The sequence below is a fragment of the Poecilia latipinna genome, unplaced genomic scaffold (assembly GCF_001443285.1).
Source record: "Poecilia latipinna isolate Pla-1442-1.1 unplaced genomic scaffold, P_latipinna-1.0 Scaffold3505, whole genome shotgun sequence".
Lineage (NCBI taxonomy): Eukaryota > Metazoa > Chordata > Actinopteri > Cyprinodontiformes > Poeciliidae > Poecilia > Poecilia latipinna.
The window spans coordinates 4605-13198 of NW_015116121.1; the positions used below are offsets into that span (position 1 = coordinate 4605).

The window sequence follows — 8594 nt, forward strand, 5'->3', positions numbered from 1 at the left end:
GCGCGCTGAGGCTCCAGCGGTGTGATTGGTCCGCTCTGCCGGCTTTAAATGCATAAACTATTAACTGATCAGAGCAGATTTGTTTTTAGGAATAAATCTGCTGCGCCAGTAAAAAGCTCAGAGCAACACAGATGCATTCAATCCGGCTTTAAAAAAAAAAAGAAATTAATAAAAATAAAAAAAAAATTTCCATTATTAATTTTTCTAATAACAAAAAAAATGCAGTGGGGGCTAGTAAAGCATGGTGGGCCGCCAGGCTTATAATACACTGGGGAAAACCCTGTTTCTAGTTTTTAATGTTCAGGTTCTTCACCCATCAGGGTGGAGCAAAGTGTTTTTCTTTCCATTCATCTTTCCAGAGTTTCTCTGATCATTCTTTTTTTTTTTTTTTTAAGATTTATTGGGTCTAGTTGCCTTTATTTGATAGTTAGTTGACAGGAAAGAGGGTAATGAGAGAAGAGGAAGACATGCGGCAAAGGCCACCAGGCTGAGAATCGAACCTGCAACGGCCGCGTGGAGGACTAAGGCCTCCATATGTGGGTTGTGCTTAACTCCTGCACCACCACAGCACACCCATTGCTGATCATTCATGGAGGTTCTTTAGAAATGTGGATTGTGGATGCTAATATTGGCATTAGCATCTGTACTTCTGCTACATGTTAGCATTCATATGCTATTTTAGGCTTTAATAGCTTTGCTGATGGACTAACTGCTTTTAGCACAACTTGGACCTTGTAGCATGACAAGTTGTTGTTCAACAACAACATCTAAACGATCTCCAATCAGATCGTTTAGAAGCAGAAACTGAGAAGCAGGTTCATCATACATTGCTGTTTGCAGATGTTGCTTGTACATCAGATTAACAGGTGTGCCAGTATTGCAAATGCATTAAAATCAGTAAAATTAAAGTCTCAGCACTAATTTCTACCCATATTAGGATTTTATATTAACTTCTAGTCATTAGCATCATTAGCTTCGTGCCTTACCCAGGCATTTTCTTTCACCATCACTAGTCTGTTCCTCACCCTAAGCATACTCAAACATTTTTTCGCTCCAAACCTCTAAACCTGACTAGCAAATCGCAGCAAGACTGAGGACCAGGAAGATGTCCTCACTTTCCACTATAACCTCAATTTGTGGGTGAACATGGTGAAGTTGGTCACGTGATGTGCTGCAGACAAGAACACACACACACACACACACACACCTGGTAGTTCAGTCTCCATGTTGCTCCTGTCCCTTTAAGTACTTTGGGAGCTGCAGGAATCATCTGAAGGTTCTGATTGTTCTTGCAGGTGAGTAAAGTGAAAGAGCTTTTACTTTGAAAGGTAAACCCTGTTTTCCTGTCTCAGCTGAGCCAGGCCTTCCATTGCAACAGATGTCGCCTTCAGTTCACCTTCCTTAAAGACAAGATGCAGCACAAGGTGGAGAACCACCGCAGCTTCCGCAGGCCGCCGCAGCTGGAGGGGCTGCCGCCGGGGTCAAAGGTGAGCCCCGCCCACACCTGCTCCAGTGTTTGATGATGTCACAGCTGCTCAGGCAGTGTGTGCTCTGTCGCTGTCTCTAGGTGACGATCCGGACCTATGGGAAGGTCAGGCCTCCAATAGCGTCAAACTGCATTTATCAGCCCAACAGAATCAAAACCGAGCCGATGTTCCCGATCCAGAAGAACCCCCCACTGTTCAAGGTTCCCAAATCCCCGACCCGGAGGGGTCCGGGCCGCCGGGAGCCCGGCAGGTGAGGCTGCAGCGCCACGTCCATCCTGCAGAGAGCAGCAGAGGACAGCCCGGCTGGAAGAGCTAAAATGTCACTAAGAATTAAACCGTAACCGGAGAAGTTCTGTCAGGTTCTGAGCATTCCTTCAGCCCGCTTGTCTCCTGCAGGTTCTGGTCGGCGGACCGGTTGGTGTGTCTGGAGTGTGGAACCGACGCTTCGGACCTGACGGCTCATTTCCCGACCTACGTCCACTGCCTGCTGTGTCCCTACAGCAGCTGCTGCTCCCGGGCCTACGCTGCCCACATGATCCAGTAAGACTCCCAGTACCACCCAGGACTACAGGGTACTGCAGAGAGTACTACATAGTAGGGCTGTTGTGATTATTGTAGTAATCCATTGATTATTCTGACTAAATGGAATGGAGTCGTGTTTGGTAGTAGCTACTTAAGCTAGAAAAAGAAATTAATGAAAGAAAAATAAAGCAATTCAGGTCCTTCTATTAAGAAGAAAACATTTTATTGCATTTAAACTTTATTCTCAATTATGAAGTGTGGAAAAACGCACAAGTGGAAACAGATGAAAAATATTAAGTGAATTAAATGTAGGCATTATTAAACACTACCTTTAATACTTCGCTTTCAGTCTCTGGTTTAAAGTATCAAAAAAACTATATCAAGTAGATATTTATACTCTGCTAGTAGCGCTTAGCTTTCACCAATGGCTCACTGGCAGAAGTGACAGCGCTGCGCAACACAAACAATCATCCTGGGAAACAGAACGTGGTTCTGTTGGATTTTTCTCTAACTAGTTGTGGTTCTGTTGGGTTCCAGCCACCACGTCCGCGGCTCCAGGGATAGGGTACTTCCTCTGCAGAAGGCTCCGCCCCCTTGGTAAGGACCAATCAGCTGCCGGCTCAGTGTCCTGGTCGTAGCGCTGCGTGCTGATTCGTTGCTTTGTCTCCTGCAGCGCCTTCCTACTGCGCTGCTCTGAATGCGACTTCCTGCCTCAGACGGCAGATCAGATGGCCGAACACCTGCTGAGCAATCCGGAGCACAACGGCGCCACCTGCTGCTCCCGTGGTGAGGCTGCAGCACCATGCACTGCACCAGCTCAGAGCCCTGTCCAGATTCTGGTTCTGCTGTGTGACGGCGTCTAGTGGGGCTGACGTACACACGCTGACCCGGGGTCAGCTTCCTGGGCGCCGTGGCGACCGGCAGGCCGAGGAGGAAACGGAGTTATGAACTTCATGGAGATTTCCCAGCAGGAAGTTTTTCTGAACTCAGAGCTGGTTCTGGTCAAACGGAACCAGCTCTTTAGCATTAGCTCCTGCTAATGCTAAAGAGCTGGATTAAACCGTGTTGATACCAACGGGTTAGAAGGTAACACAGTGGGGAAAAAAGTATTTCAAAGTTCTCCCTCTTAAAACGATGAGAGGCCTGAAAGTGACATCACAGGTCGGCTATGAGATCAGAAAACATCTAGAAAATCACATTCTGATTTGTTTTAGGATTTATTTACAAATTATGGTGGAAAAATATTTATAATGACCAAACAGACCCACAACTTCTCCATTAAGACGCTCCCCTGTCCTCCACTCGTTACTGTTTGTTTCAGTCACAGTCCAAACTCCACCGAGCTGCAGACCAACGAGCTGAAGCAAATCTGCAGCTCGGTGTGAAGAGTTCAAATGTGGGAGCAATAATTAGAAAATGGAAGACATAAAAGACCACTGATAATCTCCCTCCATCAGATCTCACTGTGGGGTCAAAATGATCGCAAGAATGGTGAGCAAAACTCTCAGAAGCACACGGGGAACCTGGTGAAAGACTGCAGGCTGTCGGTCCCAGGGACTCGGGTCCTGCTTTCCAGGCCGTCTGGAGTTAACCAGAGATAATCTGGAGTTAACCAGAGATAATCTGGAGTTAACCAGAGAGCATCAGCAAAATGTCGTATGGCCAGACAAACAACTCGTCGTGTTTGGAGGGGAGTGCATGCTGAGTTGCATCCAAAGAACACCAGACCTACTGTGAAGCATGGGGGTGGTAGCATCATGCTTTGGGGCTGTTTCTCTGCAGAGGGACCAGGACGACTGGTCATGAAGGCATGAATGAGGCCGTGTCCCAAACCCACAGAGTGGCTGAGATCTTCAGATCCTGAAAGCCGCTGCCTGGAGGAAAGGGCCAGCTGCAGTTTGTGAAACCTGCTGAAGACGTACAGAAAGCGTTTGCCTTCTGCCAATGCCAACAAATATGTATCAAGTATTGAGATGAACTTTTGTTATTGACCAAATACTTATTTTCCACCATAATTTGCAAATAAATAGTTAAAAAATCAGACAGCGTCTTCCGGTTTGCCAAGCGGACAGGGTAGACGTAGCAACGGTCTGCTCCGGAAACACCCAGCCTTTTAACTAAATTCACCCAGAAACCTAATTTTATGCCACCCACCAATACAGAAACAGTATTTTGGTTATTTATCCTCTAGTTATGGCCTGTAAGAGCGCGAAAGGAAGCAAGAAGGAGGACGCTAGCCTGACGCTGGAGGCTTTCACCGCATTGGGTCAGCAGCACGGTGAGGACCTGAAGTCTTCTGCCAACATGCTGAGCTCCAGGCTGGACCAGGTCCGGCAGACCTGGAGGAACAGAGCAGGTCTCCTCTCTGGAGCCAGCAACAGAGGATCTGGGCCAGCGAGTGGCGGGCCTCGAAGACTCGTGTGCGGCTCTCCGTGAAGAAAATGCTAAGCTAAAAGACAAAGTGACTGACTGGAGAGCCGCAGCAGACGCAGACCGTCCGCATCCTCAGTCTGCCAGAAGACACTGAAACTGGGCGCCCCACTCATTTTCCTCCAACCTTCTGTGAGCTATTTGGGAAAGAGGTGCTGCCCCCACCGCTCCCTGGCAGCTGAACGGGCCGCAGGACGCCCTCCCCGCCCGGTGATCCTCCTGCATCGATACCTGACCAAAGACCTCATCATTCGGGAGGAGAGGAAAGCTCCACTACAAAGGCGCGTCTCTGCGTATTGTGGAGGACTGCAGCCCAACGGGCGGAGTACAAGGACATCATGGCGGGGCTCTACAAGCGGGGCTTGAAGCCAGCTCTTCTCTTCCCAGCCCGTCCAGCGGTTCGGTGTTGGAGGCCCGACAGTTCATCAAGAGGTTTCCAAAACCACAGAGAAACCAATAAAGGAGCAACGTTTTACCAGGGCTCACTCCAGAAACAGGCTGCAGGTGCTGTAAATACAGCCTGGTGTCATTATTTCCAATGGACTTATTCTGGCCATTCGTCTGGCTGGGACTGGACCTGATGAATGGAGGGCAGCTGCTTTGATACCCGTTTGCTTTGACCCAACAGTATCTGGAGCCTCTCTCCATGCTTTTTGTTGCGGTTGCTTTAAATTTTATTACATTACTATTTTTCTAGAGTGTTTGCAGAGGCCAGTAAAATATGTCTTAAAATGTGTCACTGGGGGGTTTGTACCTATTCCAGGCCAGCAGTGGTTAGTTTGCTCTGTTTCTCTGATTTCCAGGTTGTTAGTTACTGAAAGACTGGATCTCTGGGAATGTTACTTTTGAAGCGCTTGCTGCCACATTGTTGTTGTTTTCTGTTCGGCAGCTGTTTATGTTTGGGGGGCGGCTAAGGTCACTGCTGGTGGTTCTTGCAGGGTGCCGTCATCTCTGCCTGCCATGCTGACATCATACCTATCTAACCATGAGTCAGCATTTTAATTTTTTAAGTTGGAACATCAAAGGTTTAAACCACCCAGTGAAGAGAAGGAAGGTTTTCTCCCATATTAAACGATTCATTACAGATGCGGCGTTTCTGCAGGAGACTCTCATCAGGAGCTCAGACGGGGTCGTCTCTTGACATGTGGAAGGGACGATGTTTTCACTCCCATTTTCAGGTTAAGACACGAGGGGTCTCCATACTGATCAGCCAGAGGACTCGGTTCGAGGCCGAGAATGTGGTGGCTGATAAACATGGCAGGTTTATTATAGTAAGTGGGAAACTCTGGTCGCCCTGGTCAATGTTTACGCTCCCAATGCAGATGAGAACTTTTTAAACAACTACTTTCCTCCCTGCCTGACCTCAATAAATACTCATTGGTCCTGGGGGGCGAGTTCAACTGTAGGCTGGACCCAACTTTAGACCGTTCATCCCTCAAAAGTAATGTCATAAGCAGATCTGCATCAGTCATCCTTTCTATCTGAGTACGGGCTGCGTGATGTGTGGCGTACTTTAAACCCCGACAAGACGGATCCTTCTCACCTGTACACAAAACTTATTCAAGAATCGATTATTTTATTACAGATACTAAATGGCTGCAGCGGATCTGCTCTTGTAACTATCAAAGCATAGTTATTTCAGACCACGCCCACTCACTCCAGTTCTGGGGGACCCCCTAAGAACTGGACCCCCTAAGAACTGGGGGTCCAGTTCTTCCCTCTAAGAACTGGACCGTGGCGTCTCAATTCAACCCTGCTGTCGGATGACAAGTTTGTAAAGTTTATTCAAGATGAGATACGTTTTTTTTGCTACTAACTCTTCCCAGATCTCCAGCCTTGTAGTATGGGATGCCTTTAAGGCCTACATCAGGCCAGATTATTGCCTATTCAGCAAAAATGACAAAATAATCCACCTATGAACAGAACAACCTAAACAAATCAAAGAGGTCGATGTGAAATATGCTGTGAACCAGTGTTCCGAACTGTTCAAAAGGCGTGTTGAACTTAAAACTTGACCTGTTGACAACAGACTCAGCTGAACGCCTGCTTTTACTTAACAAATCCAAATTTTACGTGCATGGCGACAAACTTTTAGCAACCATGCTCCAGGGCTCTAGGGCAAGGCAAACTATTTCAAGAATTTGAAAACAAGACGGCAGGATAGTCACAGATCATGGACACAGTAATGATGCATTTAGGGACTTTTCTGCAGCTCACAGTCACAAACCAATTCTAACATCATTGATGACTTTGTAGCTAAACCTCACATTCCTTCTATCTCACCAGAATTTAAGAACAAGTTAGATGAACCCATCTCCCAGACAGAAGTCTCCTACCAATTGCCTCAATGCCATCTGCCAAATGCCCGGGTCCGGATGGTTCCCCTCAGGATTTTTCAAACGATTCTCAGACCTGCTCTCTGTGCAGCTCAGCTCCACCTTCTGATGGTTTGAAACAAGGATTCCTTCCTCAGTCATTTTACGAAGCTCGTATCGCACTTATTCCAAAGAAGGGCAAAGATCCAGTGGGGTCATACAGACCCATCTCTCTCCTAAATACAGATGTCAACATTTTATCCAAAATTCTTGACTTGAAACTGTTTTACCATTGGTTATTTCAAAAGACCAAACAGGTTTCATTAAAGCTGCTCAACATTGTTCACTCCGGTGCCCCAGATTCGGCTGAGTGCGTCTCTTTGGACGCTGAAAAAGCCTTTGACCGGGTTTGAGACTTTCTTTTCGCGGTTCTTAGTAGTTTTGGCTTTGGAGGAAACTTCATTTCATGGATTAAATTATTATACCAGCAACCATCTGCCACAGTTCGTACCAGTTTTCAGAGTTCAAAACCATTTAAACTACAAAGAGGCATCCATCAGGGCTGTCTTCTTGGCCCCCTGCTGTTGGATCTGGCCATAGAGCAATCGCATTAAGACCAGTAAACGGGTATCCGGCATTTGGAGGAATGACATGGAACATAAAGTGTCGCTTTATGCAGATGACCTTTTACTCTTTATTTCCAAACCATCAGCCTCACTGCCTTTTGCTCTCGATGTATTTAGCCAATTCGGTCAGATTTCTGGGTATAAGTTGAACCTTACCAAAAGTGAGCTTTTCCCCATAGGCAATAAAGCTAATTTGTCAGATTTTGCTAATTTGCCGCTGAGAACTGAAAGACAAAAACTCGCATACCTTGGTATCACAGTGACAAAAAACATAAAAACCTGTTGAAAGAGAATTTATTCAGCTGTTGAACCAAGTGAAGGGATCCCTCACCAAGTCGACGCCTTTTCCACGTATCAATTCATTTAAAATGAATATACTCCCCAAATTTCTACACCTCTTTCAGGCATTACCTACCTTTATTCCTAATACTTTTTTAATGAACTGGACTCGATGTTTTCGTCCTTCGTTTGGCAGGGTAAACGCCCAACGCTTAATAAATTACAACTCCAAAAACCCAAACAGCAGGGGGGGTTTGCCTTTCCCAATTTCTGGTTTTATTATTGGGCTAAGCCCATTTTAACCCTGTAGTGAAACACTCACTGAAAATATGGGGCCAGTTTAGGAAATACTTTAAACTCCACGACTTTTCTCTCTTAAGTTAAACCACCTGTTCAGGATGTGGTGTTCCTGGAGGGGCACCGCAGGGGGCTTACTCATTTTAAGGACCTTTTCATAGAGAAGAAGTTGGCATCCTTTGAGGAACTTGGTAATAAATATGGTTTACCTAAATCCCATTTTTTTAGATATTTGCAAGCCAGAAACTTTCTTCAGTCTCACCTTTCAGGCTCAGTTTCTCTGCCAGAGCAATAACCATCCTGTTATTGGACCCGACTCATAAAGGGCTGGTTTAGTGGCTTTATGATAAAATGAAAGAGACGTCCTCACCTAAACTTAAAACCTCATGGGAAGAGGACTTGAATATGGCTATACTGGATGAGACGTGGGCCTCTTATTGAGGATTAGAAAGGTGGCTATACTCTTAAATATCTAAGTAAAGGAAATAACGCACAGAGACGTAGTTCTTGCTGCGAGGCCGAAGACGAGCCGGAGATTTATTACACTACCACGGATACCTCGTTACAGTTTCTTCAGTTCAATAGAAAAATCTTCATCGTCATTTCCATCCATCCATCCATCTTCTTCCGCTTATCCG

General features: G+C 46.2%; 1 long non-coding RNA gene across 1 annotated transcript in view; it reads right to left on the reverse strand.

The window, feature by feature from the left end:
- Positions 1-472: 472 nt before the first annotated feature.
- LOC106941123 (uncharacterized) overlaps positions 473-8594 on the reverse strand; it is a 17222-nt gene continuing 9100 nt past the window's right edge. Inside the window, exons 2-3 of the long non-coding RNA XR_001423271.1 lie at positions 5263-5267; positions 473-1207 (exon numbers count right to left, since the gene is read on the reverse strand). This is a non-coding gene — a long non-coding RNA (uncharacterized LOC106941123). The remainder of the gene's footprint in view (positions 1208-5262; positions 5268-8594) is intronic.